At 40.6% G+C, this 23,725-nt stretch overlaps 1 protein-coding gene across 1 annotated transcript in view; it reads right to left on the bottom strand.

Moving 5' to 3' along the window:
• The window catches only part of LOC145452899 (uncharacterized), a 268,123-nt gene that overhangs the window by 85,836 nt on the left and 158,562 nt on the right, over window positions 1-23,725 (bottom strand). The window lies entirely within an intron of this gene.

Here is a 23,725-nt window from a genome sequence, read left to right as displayed (position 1 = left end):
AATGGAATGTGAGAAAATGTGGCAATGCAAAATAAACATTGTGCCGATAGTCATTGGCGCTATAGGGGTCGTAAGCAAAATAACTCATGAGACATATCCAACAGATTCCGGGTAACGTTTGATTCGACATGATCCAAAAGATCACGTTATTGGGCACTGTGCATATTCTTCGGAAGGCCTTGAATGCACCACTGGACTAAAATTACACTTGTGCGCATGAATCACAGCATAATTTCTGCATTTTCGATTCTTCATTTTCAATTATCTCTACCTCTGCTCTGCAACGCTTGCCAATTCTTCATCTACCGCAATTCTGTTATCTGAACTCTTCATGTATTGCATAGGAATAGCAATTTGACTGTATTACTGAAATTTAGAAAATTTACTCCAATCTCGCCATTTTCCTTTGGGGGCAGGTTGCTCCCCGGATTATGTGTGTATTTACCAGTTTTACTGTGAATAAAGAATGTAATAATAAATTTTCGATTCTTCATTTTCAATCATCTTCACCTCTGCTCTGCAACCCTTGGTCAATTCTTCATCTACTGCAATTCTGTAATCTGTCCTCTTCATGTATTGCATAGAATAGAATAACAATTTGACTGTATTACTGAAATGTTAAAAATTTACTCCATGTTCCTTAGGAGGCAGTTTGCTCCTGGGATTATGCGTGTATTTACCAGTTTTACTGTGAATAAAGAATAATAATATTCACGAAGACGCTGGCACAAAATGGCCGAAAATGTGCATTTGAATAATAATTACAATCGGCCATTTCTCCCGTACATGTGCGCCGTCCCAAATGTTGTTGACTAGACTGAACTCGTCGATGATTAGGTGACGGGCTGCAATTAAATGCGCTTCAAAACACCGCCTACCTTCCGATTTGGATACACGTTTAATTATTATCAAAATACAGGTTTCGAGACAAATCTATATACGCGAGAAAAGGCGCGACTATTCTGCGTAAACATGAATTGAAAAGTCTTATGTACGTCGAATTTTCATTTTAATCTGGGATTGGTGTCCGCTGATCTCCAACAATATGGAGGATTTTAAGTCTCCGCCCTTCTTTTAGTGTTTGTTGGTTATGTGCCGATTTCAACAACTACAAAATTGTCTGCCTTTCAAAATCAGGCTGAATTAGAATTGTAGCTGCATTTTTTTGGATTAGATTAGAATTTAAATTATAGCGACGCAATTTTGTCCGAATTAGATTGGAATAAGAATTGCTGAATTCACAAAAATCAAGTTGACTCCGCATCACATCTGAGTTCTCGAAAGCACGAGAATGGCAAATGTCTGCACATGAAGCGTGGCTCGTTTCACACTATACCAGTGGTCGGGAACCTTTTTTGGCCGAAGAGCCATATTGACCCTATTTTTTCCATCTCAGCTTCCAAAGAGCCATACATTCCAATCAACTATTACGTCACAATTAAAAATTCGTGACGTCATCGTAGCACCAATTCGATCTCACTACATGGAATTCCTCGTGTCATGTGCGCCATATTTTCTCTGTAAGGACAGGTATTTATTGTTCGAAAATATAGCTCGAAACGAGAGGTAAGGCGCAGAAGGGTCAAGCCTCACCATTGATAACGCAATTCGCAAGTAGCTTGATATTTATAATAACTGATATTTATGGAATGTGACTATCACACCGATTCCGAAAATCTAAATACTTCTCAATTATAAACGAAGTATTCAGCGGTACCATAGCGTTGCGCTACACGCCTACATTTTATCGCCGGTACTACACAGAGCTATATTTACCAATCAACGTGGATTATATAGCTATGCCGTTGTCTGTAATTCGAGTTTGTAATTGTGAATGTCACATCCACAACAGTTCATTTCGCGCCGTAGATCAGGAAGACAATGTGTATTTGAAAGCTGCGTTGCCATGTCCGCTATGCTCTTTGATTTGTCAACGTATCGCCCAATTCAAGATTTCGAGTCGGGCACATATAATTCGCGAGTGATATTGGTCGCCGGCGTGACAGTAACTTAAATTTGATGATCTTGAAAAGAGGGGATCCGACCCCATAAACCTGAAGACGGCATTGTCTTTACCTCTCAAAGACATGTCTATACTGCCACGAGAATAATTATTCTGTCCGTGATGAAAATTTACCAACAAGTCTCTGCAATATTGATCAATTCAGTACAAAAATAAATATTTGCAAAAGAGCCATATCTTATACCCAAAAGAGCCATATATGGCTCGCGAGCCATAGGTTCCCGACCACTGCACTATACAGTCTCCTGCAGTATCTATTGGAAAACGAGAAATCAGATTAGAATTCGACCTAGTGCATAGAAACGTACCATATAGAGGAGATTATAATAATATTACCGGTACTTCGCTTGAATTAGTTCAATAATCTATTGTTTGTATTTGTCGAAGTGTTTTCGTGTGTGCCTGCGCGGTCTTGGTACCATGAATTGTACTTCCCGTTTGCGTAAAAATCCAAAATGCGTATATTTTCTGTTGGCAAGTCGCGATCACCCACGCGTTCATATCTGCGAATTGGTCACGACTATTGATAGCTGAGTAGGACAAAGAGAATATTTTCAGCTGATACTAAGTAGATTAGAATCAGCATTACAGCTACACAGTTTTCGACAAATTATACTAGAATCAGGATTACTGCATTCGCGAAATTGAGGCCAATTTCGAATTAGTAAGAAACACATTAGTAATCAAGTTCAGTTCACATCAAACGTGAGCTCATTCTCACACTCACGAGAATGGCAAACGTCTGTACACCGAGCCTTGCTCGTTTCGCACTAGACAGCTCTGTAGCATTTACAGAAAAACCAGTAGTTAGATTAGAATTAAAATTAAAGCATAGAATCAATTCGCAAATTAGACTGCCGACATTACGTTTTAATTAGTCTAATAATCATTAGACAGCTATAGTTATCAAGTGAATGATATGACCACAAGACCTGTTTTGTTGGGCGTTAGAGACCAGTTTTCAGGTTTGGGTTTGATAAGGAGGATTTCGTATCTGATCTGATAAGGATTTTAAAATGCAGAATGAAACGATAACAGACACGGAAGTCCCCGAAATCGCTCACCTGAAAATCCAAGAATGTACAGACGCTTTTGACGAAAAAGCAATGTCCTAGGGCAGGTCAAATACTTTCCCAATGCCGCCGCACAAACGCAACACGTACGGGGTGAAGTTTCGAAAAGTATGATGTCCTGTTGAGTGTTGACATGACCAACAATAAATGTAATTTCGATGCTATTCTCCCTTGCTGGAGCCTCGAAACGCACATTGGCAGTGTCGCAGCATACGAGACATCTAGTATACAAAGCTACGGACGCCAGTGATAATAGCGTATCTCTGATCGCGATCAATCCGCAACACTATCACAAAGCGCAATGAAATAGGTGCGGCAGAAAAAAAATACCAAATAATCTATAATGTCATATACAATGATGTACAACTGCTACTCTATTCTTTGTGGTCGCATGAAAGGGTTACCATATTTTTGAAATCTGAAAAAAGGACACTTTTTCAAAATTTTCAGACTTACAATACTGGAGTGAAATCCTGAAAAAATGGTAAATTTTTCCTGACTTTGTGGTTGGTTGACTACAAGAAGAGGTCGTTTTTCCGGCTTGGCTCCAGAAATTGACACTTTTCTTTAATTCTCCTTGGTTGATTAAAAAAAGGCCAACTTTCAAGCTCAGCTTCCGAAATAGCCGTCGCGGAGGGTTACTTCAGTGATGATTTACTGTATTACTTTATATCGGTCGAATTTGCCCCTGTATTCAACCAAAATTCTCAAAAATGAGGACATTTGGGCGTCCTCCGAGGACACTTTCAAAAAAGTAAAAAAAGAGGACAAATCCTTTTAAAAGAGGACGTGTGGTAACCCTAATGAAAGGTACATATTTTAACTGCACACGTCATAACCGCTGTTATGCGTCATGCTGAATGAACTCGAACGCTGGACTCGACGCATCACACGCGATTCAGAATCGAATCATGCAGACACTGGATTTTGCGACATTTGGTGACATTTAGACAATAGACATGCACGATGGAACGCCCTTCTGCGCTAGAGTAAATTTAACGTCTGGGTGGAACATGCCTCTTCTATGACACTGCACGCGAAGTCATTGTTGCCGTGATTGTCGTCACAGCAGCTAATCAATGAAGGCGTTTTTTCGGCGGGTCGCCGCACGCGATTGTTGTCCCTTGTCGCTCGCTTACAAAACAGCGACTGCTGTCAAGTCCACATCATATCTGCGCCTTATTGACATCTAAATGTAAGAGAAGGAAATAACGGTGTTGGTATCGATCGTAAAATTCAATAATACATATCGCGTCGGTTCTAATCATCTAATAAATTGTCGGGTCGGGTTTGCGAAAATTATGGTTTAGGGCGGATGGCGAATTTCTTGGAATCGCGCGAATAATTCTCCCCGGCTCGCATGTAGTTCCGGGTTCTCTTTTGGGTTTTTATGTAAACCTTTACGTCCGCAGTATTCGTATTCGCAACCGGACATTCTAGGCATGTGAAGCCCAAATATATGACTAACTAACTAACTGTACTAACCTGACGAAACCATACGCTAATCCGCAAGCCTTCGGCGAACGCTAAAGTCTCGCCTATAGTCACAAACATGAATCTAGCACGTTCTATATCTGATACATTAGTACAGGATACTGTTTCACAGAATGACCTGTGCATGAAACGAACAAAGCCGTTAAAACGTGATTTACACATTAAACAAAGATATTGTAATTAATATTGACGTAAACCAGTGCGACTTCTGTTGTATGAGTTTGGTGTGCGTCTCGGGCCTCACCTGGCACTGGCTCAGCGAATCCCGGTTAACAACCAGCTTACTACTGTTGCTAGACAGACTCGGACAGGTCAATTTTGCAAATTAGATTAGAATTAGAATTATAGCTACACGTTTTTTTCAAATCGGACTAGAATTAGAATTATAACTACACATTTTACCGAATTAGATTAAAATTAGAATTGTAGCTACAAAGTTCGTTTTTCAAATTAGATCATATCAAATCACACTTCATTCTCGTGAACATGAAAATTGCAAATGTTTGTGGAGCAAGCTTTTGTAAAATTTTAAAACCGAAAATCTTACCAGAGACAAAGGATGTGGCAACTAGGTCTACTCGTCACAGCGACCTCTATTCCATCTACTGCACACATAAATCGACAGTAAATTGATCTCAAGCGCGTTGACATACCGATATCGTTACGCAATACGCACCTATGCGAGAGTGCCGACTGCCGATGCATTATTTTCCTCGGTTGCGTAATTCGCCCGTTTATTGGGAAAGACTAGGGGAAATACCTCGGTAGAGATGTTACGTTGATGTGCGGTATCAAAGCGTTATCAATTGTTTCATATGTCCATTGTAAACAGGCCAGCGAGGCAGTATAGGTGCAGGTAAACCTAAGATGTACTATAAAACGACTACAGTGGATTCTCAAGCCCGAAGTCCAGTCGTCACTTGATTTCACAGCTGTAGATTATGCATGACATGAGTTTGATTAGACAGGGTTTCATGTTCCATCAGTAATAACAAGTTTGAGGCTTTCGATTCAATATAATGGCGCGATAATGATGGTAATTATGGCACTCTCTGTGTGATTGATTCACTCTGAGGCCTTTTCTGATAATTCCCGTCACTTGATGCGTATACATCAGGCTAGCAAAATTCCAAACCTCTGTAGAAATTATTCAGTTCGTGATACGCATCGCGCCATATTTTAATTGAATACTATATACATATTGAAATGAACCCGAATATTTGAGACTGACACTCGTTAGGGTTAATCGTCAGCGACTAGTAGAGACTTGGAGAAGAGCATTGTAAATCACAAAATATGACGCCATATTGCTGAAGTAACTGTTTGATAGCTGTCATCTCTGTGCTACCTTTTCGTATTGAGTTATATAACTAGCGGGTCACGTCGTAAGTTTCATAACGTTGCGTTAATTTTAATTGGTTTAAACAATTATATCATGTCAATTGTCCATTTATGCGCGCTCGCTGTCTTACGATATATATCCAACCGTTGACGTTGCATATGTCATGTTTACGCGTGGTTCCCACCATAGTAACTATACCCAAATTTAGTTAAAAACCATCGCTGTGTCGTGGGGGCGCATGTCCTAAATTTAATCCAACACAATTTAACGTACGCATTAATATCACACTTATAGATTTTAATTAGAGCTCACGATGTCTTTATATCCAAAGCTGAATATCCTGTGCGATGTCATCCAATCTTCCGATCAGATCTAGTCACGACTTAGATCGGTATACACTAGTTTCACGTTTCAATATTCCATCGTCGGTTACATATCAAACATTGTGCTTATAGATGCTGATAGTGGTTGCAAAATATCATATGCTAGCGGTTTCTCTACGGCTAATGCATAATGATCACTCATTAATATTGCAGGCTGACGCTTGTTAACAATATTAATTCGTAAACACAGTTACCAGTATTCGGTAGCACGAGATAGGATGCGACTTCTTTAGCCCTCGTTCCTTCATTGGTTCATAAATACAGTTTGACAGTTCAAAGCCTCTCAATATTGGGACACAGTGATACGATACGAATGCACCGTTACGACTTAAATTAAATTCATCAATTAAACACTCGCATTAGCCTACTTCTCCCCTCACAAACCCCAGCCGTTCTCTGAGTCACTGGTCTCATTGATTTGGAGTAAATTTCCTGTAAAATTATAACAGTTTTGTTTTGTTTGATCCATTGGATAGTTTGCAGACACTGCGACGCTCCTCCAGTGGCGATGCGACGCAAATCCATTGCGCAGAACCTCTGACTACGCTCGAGTCTGCGAGCTGTTTGCGGTAATATCATCATAAGTGCTGGAGCTTACGCTTACGTTAGTGAGACAGTCGTTTATTGATAGTAAGTGACGTACGGTGCTTATGAAACTGACCGTGAAGCCGGCCGGATACCCTAAATTGCCACAATATTCGCTGCAAATGAGCATAATGATGAGAAGAGGTACGCGGGCAGAATAAACAGCCCGTAACATACCGTGGCTTACGCCGATGACGCCTTCTCTCTCTCTTGAATTGAAAGAGTGAGACGCAGGCGGATTTTGCTACACGAGCAAGTCTCTCAATTGAGAGCGCGCTCTTTTTTCGCAAAAATGACTGATGCATCAAAAGGCTCAATTTCGCTTTTATCGTCATATTTAGCGTCGAGTCGACCTGGCGTAAGGGTGTCTATAGAGATGGATATTGGCGTATTATATTACAATGGAACTGGTTAATGCCGTTGACCTGCTAAGAATTCGGTTGTAACAGGAGCGATTTGAATGGATTTTAGTTTCGATCCTGTAGTTATGAGGGACAACAGGGCATTTCGGTAGCATTTGCAGCATCTGTATTTGAATTCCGTTACTGTTAATGCGTGCCAAGGTTCAGCGCTTAAATTAACGCACGATTTTCATCGTATAACAAGGCCGACTGTCATCGTAAGATATTACGCAGGCACCGTAATTGGTGAACGCACTGAGTAATGTCGAGATTGTTTCCGTAACTATAGAAACGTGCGTAGTTTCCTCTCTACGTTTAGTGCTATGGGATTGTTTTTGCAGTGCGTTTACATTCCGTCGACACGATTTCGCGAAAATGCAGCAATTCGTTTTACCTACAAAATATTGGTTGCACATCGGGCCGAATGGCTCGTGATGGCAGATCATTTGACTCTGTGTAAGCTATGGAGAGCTTGTTTACAATGCAACTCCAAATTTCAGCAGCGCGCGCGGTTATGAATTAGAAACGCATCTAATATCGAGGGTGACTTGCTGTACTCTTTAAGTATTTCTGTAAAATTGTAAGGCCCAATGGAACTGAATACCGTGCCAGTTATAATCGGTTCTGACGATTCTCATCGCATTGCTGAATACTCGCCAATCGTAAAATCGATGGTGTAAATCTATCAGATTTCATAACCATCGGGTAGCTCTGGAAATAGTCATAAGACAGCATAGTGCATATCCATATATTTACCAAACGTACATGCGCGCAGGAAGGCCGCATCATTGATCTTGCATAGCGAAATATAATTATCGTTGCGTATCGGGAATATACGGAGCGCACGATTACGTGATGTGATACCGTTCCGAAGATAACAGGTTTACAATGTATTCATCTTGAAATAAACAAGAATATTTCCGGCTGACAATAGTCAGGTAATCGTCAGCAAGTACAGAATAGAAGAGAACATATGCTGACGAGTGTCGGCCGACAATATTCGGATTTTTTCAATATGAATATATCATCAAGTTGTGTATTGAAGTTCTGCGCCTCTGAGAGGATCTCTAACTGCACCGCTGTGATTTTTCATAGTCATTGGTGCTGCAATTTCGAAGTTGTCATTCATTCGTAATGTATCGTCGATGGCGTTTGCGGTAATGCGTTCATGCAATTCCGATTGCCGGGATCAGTATTGCCTTCTATGTTGCCGAGAAGATTAGAAGCGCGTCAATCGCGTGCGGAATGCATTTTGCTCGTGCAGAAAGGGTTGCGGCTGTACGTGACAACGTTTTGATAGGTCGTAGATGTATGAATCAGTGATGTCGCATACCCGGCACGTCGGTGAGCAGTATGAACGCGCCAAAGCCCATTCAAATAGTCGTGTTACCGTATTACATCTGTATGACTGTAATTTATTTTATAAGATTTATAATTTACCGAAGGAGATTTCAAACTATTGTTACTGCACTTTACGAGTAACATTTCTGCATTTGTATAGAGAGTGTTCTGTGTGGTTTCGTAATCGTTTCTCGTTATATGCGTGGTGCTCGGGTCAGTTCAGTTTGGTGATATCGCATGAGTAAAAAGTTAAGTGTAATTCCGCTAAAATAGTTAATGATGATCGATGAATATTCACAGCCATGTTCTCGCCTGTGCATAATAGATATTATGTTTTGATATGTCACCAACAAAGCGGAGCTTTCTGTGCATAAATGGACTATACTACCGATTGGTCGTTTATTACCGCGAGCCTTTTTGTTTTAGCGTACTCGATAATTACGTCACCGCTTTATTTGCTTGCCCTAGTTCTTGACTTGTAAAGGCTATTTTATACATGGCGTGCAAAGACATCCAATTTGCTCCTCTGACGCGGATACTAATCGATCCCGTTAACGACCGCTAACCCACTTTCAACGGATTGGCTGCAATTTCGGCATCTGTTGTCGCGCGGTGTTATAATTTGTCACACTGTTGCGAGTATACCGTTGAACATTTTCGGCGTGTTTCGTTACGGATATTTTCATCGTTGAGTGGCGAGGTCGTACCGATAAGAAATTGGTTCTCGGGCGGTTGAGAATTTCCGCCGAAGAGTTTTTACTAAGAACTTTTGCGAATACAGAAACATTGACTACTCAGACATCCTAGCTATCTACCTCAATGATACTGTCTGTACATTGTACAAGCATTAGATATTTTCGCTATTGTAACACCTGATAATTGGGTCTGTGCTCAATCGAGTAGGTGAGGGAATCGATTATATCACTGATGATGACGTCACAGAGGTATGAATGATGTGGAACGTTCGAATATCTTCCTTCTATGCGACCACAAAGAATGTAATGCCAGTCGTACATCGCATTGAAGGTTATTTGGTGTTTTTTCGAACATATTTATTTTATTGCATATTGCGACAATGCTGCAGGTTGATCACTGCTCAACACATGTCTTTTACACTAACGCGTGTAGCGTTGTATTACATTACCTATTTCGTATGCTGAGATATGACCAATCGAGGATTTCAAGCCTCCCACAGTGGAAAAGAGCATCGAAGCTGTAATTCTCATCCATATATTAGCTTTTGCTGTCAAGGATAGCATCATTTCAGCACTCGAAAATCTCACTACACAGCTCGAATTATTTGAATTAACATTCGATTATTGTGCGCAGCTATATACTTACGATACTGTGCGCATTTTCCCGGCATTTCAAGTTTTCTTACCGTTGATACGTCTTTGCTGTATGCTTCACCGCCTGCAAGGGTGTCGTGTTACGCGCTTTGGAATGGATCTGACTTCCACGGCTACTTCACGCGCTATACGCACCAACGGCGATTCGGCAGTTCTCTTTAGTATGCTGCGATTTTGTATGCATAACAAGCGTTGATGCCATAGTCGAAACGTTGCATTTACATCAAATGTACAGTGTTCAGCGGTCAGGCATTCTATGGCCATCGGCTACCTATCAATGCTCGGCATTCCCTTGTAAACAATGCGTTTCGATACATGAGGTTGCCAGATACTCATTTCACATCAATGCATGTCCTACTGTAAAAGCAGTGTTTTAACCTGGATGATAGTAAAGTACTAATAGGAATCGAGCATATAAACTTGACATTTATCGTCGAGGGGGAATTTTCACACCTTTGTTATTACATGGTGTCAAGTTCCTGATGTTACAAATGGGGGTGTTCCGTATTACGAGGCGCTGAATCACGGATTTCATTCATTATTTACGACAGATATCGATTACGTCATTCCGGTACTGTTGTTAGCGCGTGGTGTTAAATTTTACCGCATCAAAATAGTCGGTGTTTTCTCTAGAAATTGGGAATAAATCTCTTATTTGGGTTCGCTCTTCTGGTTAAAGCTCTTGCTCCGTTGGCCTGATTCTGCGCTGCGAAAATGGAATGAGTTCAATCGATATTACGTGATTTGTACTGTCAGATTCGTTTTGGATTAAGCTTTGACAGCGGCCAACACTTTGAAAACATGCGTATTATCCATAGATGTATTGAGAAGTGCGAAATAAGCTCTCACTAAATCAGCTATTGATGCAAATTTCGCATTACAAAGTCGGCAATCTGTAACAATTAAAATCAGTGAGGGCTGGGCAAGATTATTGAATAAAATGCAACGTAGAGTTGTGTTGCTAAATGCTGCTTGCTTGGGCTGCACTCCACGATTCGGTAGAGTCATACCAATAAATCAGTATGTCGCCAACGCACCCTCGTTTTGTATGGAAAACTCGTAGCATCTCGCGATGATTGATGCAGATGGTGTGTTGCAATCTTAGCCAACGACGTGCCCGCGGTCTCGTTGTTTTTAAAACGGCTTCATGGAAATCTGCGAAATCTGAAAATTTGTGTGCATCTTGCGAAAGAGAAAGAGGACATTACAATTATCGAATGATTTGCGAAGTCATGTTCGCGATCTAATTTCGGATTAGAGAAGTGGTTTTGCAAATTTGCCATGAGAGCACGGTGGATTATCTGGAATAGATTGTTTTGAAGCATTAATTGCAGGACAGTAACGCGACTGTGTTTAGGATTACAGTCCGAATAATATCGGGTTTCCGAGACGATACCCATAAAACCGATAACCAGCACCTTCACCGATAGTCCATACATATTCAGCCGATATTCGTAAGATGTGGAGTCTACCTTGAACCGCAACGCTTATTTGAACAGACTTACGGCCATTGTTAAGCTTAGGCATTAAATAAACTAGAAAGTCTGCGTCTGGACGCCTGTAAGCTATAAGAAATAGATCAATATCCTAAGTCGCACGAAAATTGCCGAATTTATTACTTCAAATGGACGATACCGATATCTCTTTCAAGGTTTGGTATCGACTCGATATTTTCCGCGAACCGGTAGGTGGTCTCTATTTTGAACCCTCGTTACTCGAATCCAACGTTTATTTAAATACGGGAATATTGCGATTCATGTTTGCGATTATATTATACTACTCCCATTTTGATAATAATTTAACGCAAAATATAAAAATTGGGTGTAGATCAGGGGCGGGCAACATACGGCCCGCGGACAGTTTCCCGTCTTACATGATAATGTGGCCCGCGGCCCCAGTCTGCCGAGATTCCCCACTAGTTGCTTAAACGTCAAATGTCTGTGACTGTATGTTATCATATACGTCTGTGCGCAGCGTGCGAGAGTAGAGCGTACGCGTAAGTTCGCCTATCGAGAAGGTTTGCATTATCGGCATTCACCATGTGCTCAGCCCTAATGAATTCATATATTGGTAAATTTTGGGTACCGGGCTTATCGAGCGCCCGCAAATCTTAATTATGGATTGCACGGTTGCACTGTGTGTTAACCGATCACAGAGAAGCAGACATGGCGGCGGCATGTAAGACAATGCTGTTGTTAAATCCACATCGTTTTCGTCATTATCGACGAGAAATGGCTTTGAAATGACATTGCTGTCGTTAAAATACATTCATTAAGTACGATTTGTTCCTTATATATGTAGATAAATGGGCGAATAATGCATCGATTCTGCAATCCGGCCCGCAAAGTACTTAATTTTCCTATTTCCGGCCTGCAGACTGGAGAAGTTTCTCGCCCCTGGTATAGATCTATATCTTGGGCTCCCCATGGCTGGACGGTGGACGCGGTAGTAAGACAAGATAGCGTAATGACCCTCTGACCGAGTGTCCGTCTTCCAGTTCTTGATCGCTAGGTGGTGGGTTTAATTCTCGGCCTGGTAGCGTGAAAGGGCTGATCAGTAAAACTGGTGTCTGTGGCTTCCCCGCTTGATGCCCAGTATGCTCAGAATTATCGCAGCATTATCGGGATATCATGTATGGATGGTGCAAGACTTTGAAAGCCTTACAATGCTATCTGCACTTCCCTTGTCCAACGGCAAATGCACAACATGCAATGGCGGTATGCATATGCGATGTCTACCATATATTATGCACATATCGTGTGTACTGTATAGTGTATATGTATTATATATCATGTGTCGGTGCATATGCCGCACGATATCATCAAGGATTCAAATATATAACGCCCTATTCCTGTTTCCGTAACGCTATGTCAGTTTTATTGGATACAGCGATGTAGCTGTTTCCTCCAGCTTGCTACACTTCCGTCTAATTATATTGCGGTTAATGCTTGCTGCAGTGCATGCAGCACTGAGCATTCGTTTGACGTTGGATGTAAATGTAGTGAAAGCTGATGGGTTATTATTGTGCTAGGATGTACACGCGATCTTTACCCCATTTTGATATGATGGCAATTCTAACCAAAGGTTAAGCGACAATCTATTTTTACCTTAATTCGATGCCTTCCACGATTACCATTTAATTAATTGTTATTCGACGGCTAATAGACATCGGCGGAGTATAATTGACTAATTACTAAGCGATTAAAGAGACGGACGTGAATATGTTGCCAAATTACGATACCTTGAATGCAATAATAGTGCCGTATTCCCAGAGCAGCTTCTTGGATGTACATTGTACACTGTACATTGTACAGAGATTTATTACACAATTGAATAATGCATTCATGCATTGAAATGAACCAGTCAGGGGTAATTGTCAGCGACTGATAGAGAATTGGAAATAACATCGTATATCAGCAATCGTATCACTGAATTTGTGTGATCAGACGCAGACAGTTCCAAATCCAGATGCCGCTTTTGCAAGGTGAGGCGCTTGTTATTAACCTCGTTGGGTTCGGAAAATTATGTCCTACGCGATAATTTGTGTGGCTGCGTATCGCTAGTGTCGCCCACGTTTGAGATGGTTTGCATTGGTAATTAATAAACCTAGGAATGAAAACTAACTATTGAAGACATGTCGCCAGGGGCAGCGCAGCAGTGTTAATAAAGCCAGAAACACACGTTGCATGGCTGCATTGAATTCTGCTGATTCCTGAACGCGTACGCCTTAGTAAGTGCTCTGCAGACCCCAGTCGATCTTGTAAATATGAGACTTCAGGTCACGAAGCCAATAGAGGCATTAAACACACGGTGGAAATTATCGGGCGTTTCCAATTGCCGGAAATGACGTTACTCAACATATGGGCGGATATAAATTGGTGCTGCATTAAAGCGATTGTGCTTAGCTGCAATTAGATTGCTTATAGACAGAGTTGGTGTTCTCCCGGGTATGTACGAGCCTGCGATGCACGGGGATGAAAGTAGATCCAAATGTGTTGGATTCTATTATGCGAACTTAGTAAATCATCCGTTGCTGCGTTTGTCCCTAGTAGGTTCTGATGTTACGCAGGTTGTTTCGACTGCTGCGATTCTTTGAAGCCCGGCATTGAAATGGCTCTTGACGCAACTCAAGTTACTGAGCTTCTGTTGAATGTCTGGCTGCATAGAAGCAGGTAGTTCGATCAATGGGCTTCTTAGATATGTGATATTGTGCTGTGTGCCGAACGGGAAATGAGTATTGTGTTGAAGATTCTTGGACATATGTACTTGTAATTGTGTGAGTATCATTTTATGCGACAGTACGACTGGCTACAATGGATATACCATAGCTTTCGTGTGTCTTTATTCAGTCAAGGTCTAGTTCATGCGGTAGAACTTGTTCGCGAAATTTGGTAAACTTGATATCGAGTGGGATTTATATGGCATATGAAGGGTGTTATAAGGGTTCGTGTTATCAATACTTAGTGCTGAAATTATACGATTAAGAGATAATTTATCAACGGGAATTAAAGTTTCGACACAATTTTCCGCTTTGGGAGTCTTAAGCCGCGATAGCTCGTGTTGCAGGACGCAAAGGATGTAGCACGTTACTGTAAATGAAATTCGTGTTAAGTCGCGATCAAGTAACATCATTGTCACAAGGAGTAATTGAAGAGTACCAAAATACATTTAATGTGATGTAGAACTGGCTATATTAATCGTGGTCAAGTAACACGTGCTAAGTTGATGTTTCAAGCTTACACATCGTTAATATTTTTTATGGCGTCATAATGAGTGATACTGAACACTCAACTCTGAGCCTAATATATTCAAATTTGGATTTGAATAAAATAGTATTTATGGTGGGCACACCTATAAAAAATATAAAGAATTGTTCACCGTAAGTCCTATTTTATTGATAATCCAGATTTTTCGGCGGAAATAACTCCGCTCCACTGGTTGGAATCGAACCAAATTTGGTGAACATCGTTTCATGGGGTGAACAGAAAATGTTGAAATTTTGGTTAATTTATATTTATTTATTAAATAGAATCTTTATTCTCCTGTAGCAATGCGGCTACTGGCTGGAATTGAACCAAATTTTGTGTGTAGGCTTAAATTAGGTAATCTAACAATTTTAGCAAGTAGCCCGTACAATTTGAGAAAAAAAGTCATTTTTGAAGACCTCTAACGTGCATCTTGTGCATTGAGCTATTTTTTGATCCATTTCCCTTCTGCGTTGATGCGCGACATGGTGCCGGCAGCTGCGTATCATAATATGAGATAGACGTGTCATCGGTCATCCCAGATTTATCCGGTAATATGTCGTTGACGCGTCGTTTACTTTCCCGCATTCCTGTCGTCATTGTGAAGACGACTTTGGCCTAAAATTATACATAACCGGCGATTGACGTCATGTTGATCTTTCGTTTAAATCTCACTCTTCATAAACTATAAGGGGTTGAGTTTGATATAGTTGCGTACCGTGGGCAGACTTGGACAACTGCATAAGTCTAGTTTTCCAACAAGACTAATTGGAGCGAAACGCCCGTAATCTTGTTATAATGTAATTTCTGGTTCTCCTGAAAGTGTTACTGGAGAGCTGTATAGTGCGAAATAAGTCTAGCTTTGTGCGCAAACATTTGCCGTTCTCAATTTTCATGCGTACGAGAATGAACTCGAAATTTACATTAACTCAACTGGATTTTTGTAGTATTTCTTTTGCGGGTCCAGTAATTCTAATTCTAACTTGGAAACAGAGGTGTGGCTATAATGATGATTCCAATCCATTTTGTAAGTACTGCGTAGCTATAATTGTAATGGTAGTCTCATTTTGGACGCGGAAAATTTTGTAGCTTTCCAAGTGCTATTTTTGTGATCGCTCAAACACATGGACCGATTCACTGCGTCGACGGTTCAATGCATTTTTGCATCATGCGTGCGAAAGTTTTCATAATACTTCATAAGACTCCCAGTTGGAAAAGTTACACGCATCCACCCAAAACAATAAAATACATTTATCCTGCAGAGCTTATTGTAAGGGTTGTGCCGTCAGTCACTGAATTGCCGGTCTATAGTCTCAAAAATAATGCGACGCCTGCACCCTTTCAAGTTTTTCATGACTGGTGATGGTGTTCCGACTAATTCTCCGGAAAACGCAGGTCTCCCTTTCATCGTGCAACAGCACAATGTCATTTCTGTATACATGTCAGCAAGTGTTTTGCTACACGCAAGAGTCAATGCATAAAGCCATCACTGCGTACAATGCACTTTGGCATTATCGGTGCTGTTACACTATTGGTGCTTATCGATTAGAGCTGTCAGTCTCCTGCAAGAAATAATATGTGATAATACGCCCTGCGTTATGAGAGAAAGTGATTACTTACGATGAAATAGTGATCATTAATGAGTGTACGTACAGGGGACCGTATATTACAAGCTGTGTTGGAGAAAACTATAATATATTCAGCTTTCCAAATTAGATTGATATTGAATTATAGCTGCGCAGTTGTTCCAGAGTATATTAGAATTAGAAATACTGAACTCACAAAAGTTTGAAAATGGAATGAACTCCGCATTAGAAGTAAATACTACAAAAATCAAGCTCAGTTCACATCAGATTCAGTTCATTCACGTACACATGGGGATGGGAAATTCTTGTACACTAAGATGGACCCTTATTGCACTATATAGTTCTCCTGTAGCATTTTCCGGAAAACCATAAATTAGATTGAATTAAAATGAGAGCGTTGGAACATTTCACAAATTAGATTAAAAGTAGATTGCTTTCATTTCGTTCTACGAAGACAGCAAGTTGTCCATGTTTGGTAGCAAGTGAGGTTCCGGACTGCAGATCATGGTAAAGCCTTGAAGACGAGTCGTCAACTGATACATTTACTTCTTTGATATTGGATTTCACGGGACGGGATGTTATAGAAATCAAATGCTGTTTTCTTCTTGCGATTCGGTTGAACAATTCTTCACCGTGTTACAGACATCACTGCGAGGAGGTAATTGCGGTATCGAACCCTGATTTGTCCATGTAAAACAGACTGATTAAGTTTACCGGCGGTTTGGGAGTGCGTGTTTACGTGGTTGTGTATTCAGCGTGTAATACCGTAATTTATCGCTGCATGAACTCTACCGGCTGCGCAATCTCTTGCCGTACTTTGAATGGTCGTCATGTGCGGTCTACTCCTATCTGCCCGCAGAACCTCGACTTTGTACGGCGGTCGCAGGGGTGGCAGATTATAACCATTATCACGTAAACGCCGCCTGTTAACTCCTTCTCAATTGGTAGGCTTTGTAGCCGCTGAAGTCATCCTACGTCTGAAATGTTCATGTGAATTCGAGTATACGAAAACATGAACAATTCATGGACTGTTTTCGACCAGAGCTGGACTACTATATAGGAACTTTTCATATTTTCCGAGTTAGATTTGAATGATAGCTACACATTTTTTCCAGATTAGATAAGAATTAGAATTAGAATTACTGAATTCGCAAAACATGTAATTAACCGCCGGATTGGAAAGAAACTACAGCAGCAATCAGATTCGCAGCTCATATCAAATCAGCTTTCATTTTCGTAAGCATGAGGATGGCAAATGCATTCACTGGGCCTGGTTCGTTCCGCCCTATACAGATTCCAGGTAGCATTTTCAGGAAAACCAGGAGTTAGATTCGAATTAAAATGTGAGCATAGAAGCATTTCACGGATTACATTAGAATACCATCACCGAGATTTCGGTATAATAAGTCTACGGTAATTATTCTACTACATATACCTATTTGTCAAATCTGATTTCGACAACCCCTGTACTCAAATAGGCTTCGTCACGTGCTTGTAAAGTTATATGCGTTGCTGTAATTTGGCAAAGCGATCCTGACCGAACGTGATTCATTGCAACCATTGCAGTGAACGACATTTAGCAGTAATTGCGCACCTGAACGCCCGCAGTATTGACCCGCAGATAATACTAATCGAAATGTGATATTGTTTCCTGGATTGCGGATGTTTTCGGCGCATGGATCAAAATCCCCGTTGGAATTTCCAAAGTATATCAACTGTCCTGCAGACTCAATTGCGGTATCGCTATGCCAGGTCAGTTTCGCAGTAACATAAACTACAAATCTATATAGCGACTCGTGTTAGTTACGTTACATATGGTATCAAGTGACGAAGCAATCGCGCTATATGGGTGACCATTTGGACTTGGCCTGGTTTCATGTCACAGCAACCGTAAGCCTTAATGAACAGTGACTCTTTCAGGTCAGCTTTACATTTACGCTTGTGCAAGTGCAATTGCTACAATTTAAAGTATGCGTAATAGTGTTATTTTTCTATTTAATGGTAATCAAGCAACAGGGGCCCTTTGTCTGGTCTTGTGTGTTACTTACATTCATTACAGTAAAGTGCGGATTCTTTAAAAAAAATGTCATGCATTTTCGATGGAGATTCCACGTCGATATTCCTGTCAAGCGGCCACTAAGGTGCAGCCATAGTTATGCAATAGTAATAAAATCAGTATCGCAATAATTTTAAGGTATGTGGTCACAATATTTGCAGTACTCCAATCTGAATCGAGTGTGAATTTTAATGTTTCGAGTTGAGTAGGGAGAGATCATTTCTTCCACTTTCCAATACTGAAATTATACGCTCTTTGCAACCAAGAGTTAATTTATCAGCGAAAATGATAGTTTCGATCCTCGATACGAAATATGCAGTGCAAAGCTTCGGACGTTGATGGAAATCTTATATATGTGAAGTCGCATCGCGAACCCACATCGTTGTAACAAAGGCATGGTAGAAAAATACTGAATTATCTGTAATGTGATGTTAAACTGACATTGCTTTTCCCGGTTAGACGTAACCACGGTACGATCAATGCGCTACGCACCTAATGCACCGTAAACAGTGAAAACCGACCCATGTTTGCAGCCATTCGAGTCGGCCGTGATTTCCAATTCCCAGAAATGAACGATCAGTAATCGTACGGGTAACGCTCGACGGCGACCATCCAAGTGTGCAGTCTTTGACGCTGAGAGATTTGTCTGCAGTTGCTAGAGTAAGCTGAAAACCCATCGTAAAATACCAGGTCACAGAAAAGCCACCGCGTCGATTACAGCTAGTACTTTACAAGGGACGGCTGAGTTAAACATAGTTTACGACTTCAATTGAATATATTGGTCGTTGTTAAATGAGAGTCGCAGACAAGAATCAGTCTAGCAGCGAATTCATGCATCAGGAACTTGAGATTCTTTTATCCTTTGGTCAGCGTCATGTACTATTTTGTCGGCCTTACTGTCCGCTTAATCTACGGAACTACGCATAGACTGTAAGTGTAGCCGTTGTTTACAAGTTGCGATAAGGAATCGATTCCATACCGCTGTGATCGGTGTGACTTACGAGTTTGCAGCCTGTGATGTAGACGGGAGTAATGCGATCGAACTGTTGATGATTGCAGTTGCGTGACTAATTTCAGCGAAAGGCCGGTAATCTAATAATGCTAGTGTGATTTGTGAAATGTGTCTACGCTCGTACTCTAATTCTAATCAAATTCCTGGTTTTCATGAAAATGCGACATGAGAACTCTATAGCGCGAAACGAGCCAAGCTCTGTGTACCGGTAATGTACACTGTACGTACGTGTACAGAAACTCGCCGGTCTCGTGCTTATGTGACTGCGCGCTGATCTCGTATGGGCTTGATTTGTGTTGTATTTCTTTCTCATTCGATTTCCAGTATTGCAAATTCAGTAATTATTTTGTAAAAGCTGGATATTTACTATTTGGGAGAACGGCTTTGTTTTAGCAACCACGTCTGATATCCCATACTGCGGCCCCGTATAATGTTATCAGAAATTAATTCCTTTTTATGACATTGACTTACTGTACACTAAAATCGTGATGATCCGCTGGGAATCATTCGCAGGCGACTTACCGTCATCGAACTGTGGTAATGCGTGTCGTACCCTTTTTTCGGCGTTGTCCTTCCGACACGGCGGTTACGGGCTTGGGGCGTGATGCCGTTGCCACGAGACGCGTCTCATGCTGATCGGAGCTCGAATCACGTTAAAAGCGTGTTGATGCATGGTTGTTGATGATAATCCCTTTTGCAACGTGTATCGGTGCCCCTGGGACGCCCGTAATGTTTATGTGGTAAGTGTAATCGATCGGGTGATGTAGTGAGTGCCGGTAGGTTTTGGTGAGGTGCTTCATCGCTAGATCTCACGGTACATGCAATAGTTGGTTATAATTCCGTTCGGTGAACGTACATCATTCATCTTGAACCCGTGGGTCAATGAGCTAGTCTCAAAGGAAGTCAAGGCACCAGACATGTCGAGATCATTCTAGTTGTCTAATTATAATAATTAGAGCGATATGCCGGTTCTCTTAATTCTAATCTAATGTCTGGTTTACCCGAACATGCTACGGGACAGCTGTATAGTGGGAAGTGATCTAAGCTTTTTGTACAGACGTTTGCGATTCTTATGGTTGTGACAATGAACTCTGATTTTATATGAACCGTACTTCATTCAATGTCGAAGTTTTCGTGAATTCAGTGAATCTATAATTTCTAATTCTCGTATGATTTGCTAAAGATTTGTAGCAGTGATTCTAATTCTAATCTAACGAGAGACTGTGGAGCTGTAGTTCTAATTCAATTAAAAAAAAGGTGACGCGATATTTTTATTTCTCCAAAGTTTACAAGACACATGCATATGAATTCATTCTTATGTACTGTAAATAAGCATTGCGGTGTCGTTGTTACATGTGAAAATCATGTTTTAATGGTGTTTTTACTTCAAACACTGTTGTCGAAGCGCAGTTCATTTTTTACACCAGCGTTATTCGACAGTAATGACTTGCGCGCGTTATTTGGTCGATTTTGTGTCCGCGATTAGGCGAAAACGTAGGGTCTTCCCAGACTTGCGCAACTCCACTAGTATATTTCCGATTTTCCGAATTGGATTGCAATTAAAATTATAGCGGCCTCATGTTATTCCCAATTACCCAAGAATTAAAATTATGGTGGCACAGGTTCTTCCGAATAAGATTAGAACTACAATTACAGCAAAAATACAACAAAAAACAATCTCAGCTCATATCAAATCCTAGATCAGTCTCGTGCGCATGAGAATATCAAATGGCTGCACAGCAAGAAGCTTGGCACGTTTCGCACTATACAGTAGTCCTGTATTATTTTCGGGAATTAGCGTGAGGGTGTAGAAACGTTAGACAAATTAGATTACAATTAAAATTAGAGCAAAGAAACCTCTAATTATATTCGAACTAGATTACCGGCACTTCGCTCTAATTGGTATAATTATACAACTACAACTACATTGTTATCTAATTGCCAAAGTTTGACTTGTATATTGGCGTTGATCTAGTAGGTAAGAACCACAGGTTTAAACGCTACGCGAGCAATCCGTTGTAAGGCTTCAGAAGCAAAAATGGAACAGCCACTGATCAGTTCGAGATAAGCTTGCTGCCGTACGTTCTTTGTATCATTGATTGATCGCTGATGTTATCGTTGAGGGCGAGACGAACCGGGGCCAGAATACGCATCATTCACGCGAAAGGGGTTAGGCGAAGATTCTGCGAGTGTAGCTCATGGCGGCTTCTGCTCGTTTCCTTCCTTGTTGAGAAGCAGTTGTTTGAGACTTCAACAGGAAATAACATTGTGTCAATTAGGAAGAGGATTATGTTCCAACCGTTATATCCCACCCGTCTGATGCAGACATACACTACAAAATTTTCGGCTATTCCAAATTAGATTAGAATTATAGCTACACAGTTGTTGGACATTAGGGTATAATGATAGCTACGCTGTTTTTTGTTTTTGTAAATTAGATTAGAAATAGAATTACAACTACTCAGTTCCCTTTTAAATCAGATTGGAATTGAAATAACCGTATTCGTTAAAACTAGGAAATGGTATCGAAGTTCAGCTCATGCTGAAATCGAAAACAAATAACACAAAATCAAGTTCAGTCGATATCAAATTAGATTTCATTCTGATAACCACGATAATGGCAAATATCTGTACTCCACGCTTGACTCGTTTCGCACTATGCAGTTCACATGCAGCGTTTTCAGGTAAACCAGAAATTGAATTAGGATTTAAAATTAGAGCACAGAGACATTTCAAGAATTAGATTAAGTAAATGTTTTTCGCTAGTAAGTTAAAACACTTTTGGATTTGCGAAAATTGAATCGGACCGAATAACATCTTATTAATAGGGCAATTTTTTTTGACATGTCAAAAAAAGTCAAAATTAGGTCAAAATTGTAGCGTTAGGTCAAAATTTGTCAAAATTGTTTACAAAGTCAAACATTTTTTAACCTCTGCATTTCGTTTGTATCGTAGATTTTGCGCTGTCGGTGAACTTATCATTTGATATTTTACAGCTTGTAGCCTACTTTATAGGTCTACCGTTGTAAACGGACCATCGTCTGCTCATTGTGAATCATAAATGGTCAAATGAAACAAATAGTAACATGGTTTTATGGTCAACGTACCGCAATATCCTAGCTGAAGCAAGACTGCTTGGACATTGCAAGGTTCTTATATCAAGAAGCGCAAGCTGAAAAATTGTGATATAGACAACATTGTCAGAATGAAGCAACACGGTTTGTCACCAGCAGTGTGCACACAGCTTGAGTGTTGTCAGCCAACGACTGCTGCTGTTGAACGTTCTTTCTCCGTTCTCGGCAAGCTACGTAGTTAAGGACAGACACTTTCTACCCGAGAATGTAGGAAAGGATCTTTCGTTGTACTACAACAAATTTTAATTATTTCCACCAGAATACGTTATGTAGGCTAACTACTGTAATTCTTCATAGGGCCAGATTTCGTTAAAATACTAGTTTTTCATGTAAAAATCTGTCAGTTTTTGAGCCAAAAACGTTTTTTCAGGCCAGTCTACTTTGTAAGGACAGACAGTTCCAACCAGAAATGAAGATAAGTAGTACAATTTTAACATTATATGCGAAAACACCTAATTTGCATACGTGAGGTCAAAATTTGGTCAAATTTCAGTTTTTTTAGGTCAAAAAAGGTCAAAATTTAGATTTTTTAGGTCGAAATCTTCCGTTTTTAGGTCAAAAAAAAATTGCCCTACTTATTAATGATAAGTCATTTTTTCTGAATTGCGGGGTATGGCGTTGAACGTAATCGTAAGGTGAGCCAATGTGTCATATAGTTTTTCTTCCCAATACCGATAAAACCGAAAACTATCACGATCACTGATGACTACGATACATTCATTTGGTATTCAAAAGACACTGCGTCTAGCTTACGGCGCCTTTCGAAAACTTCAGAGCGTTCATTTCAACAGATCTCCAGCCATTGCTACGCTTGGACATGAAATGAACTAGAAAGGCTGCATCTTGACACCCGCAAGTCATCAGAAATACACCAATCTTCCCAGTATAGCAGTCTCGTATATTATAGTACTCTGACGTCTTACTGCTATGTTGTATCTTTACGAAAATCGCCGTTGTTTTACCTCTCAGTACGAATACCGATATTTCTTTCAAAGTCTGATATCGTGTCGATATCATCGGTGGGGATCTACACCGTACCATATTCGTTGCCCCGAATAGCATGTTGTGTATTGGTTGAAATCGGCTTCAAGATCTGTCGGCAACGAGCGATTACGCTTTGTAGAAATCTAGAAACTCGACCGAAGATATCTTTCAAGCCGGGTGCTTTTCTGAGAAAACTCGCTGTCCGTGAATTGTTACG

The sequence above is a fragment of the Botryllus schlosseri genome, chromosome 12, assembly GCF_051294905.1.
Source record: "Botryllus schlosseri isolate E-star chromosome 12, Bs_hap1, whole genome shotgun sequence".
Lineage (NCBI taxonomy): Eukaryota > Metazoa > Chordata > Ascidiacea > Stolidobranchia > Styelidae > Botryllus > Botryllus schlosseri.
The sequence above is the reverse complement of the archived record's forward strand: the minus strand, read 5'-3'. Positions and strand labels throughout refer to the sequence as shown.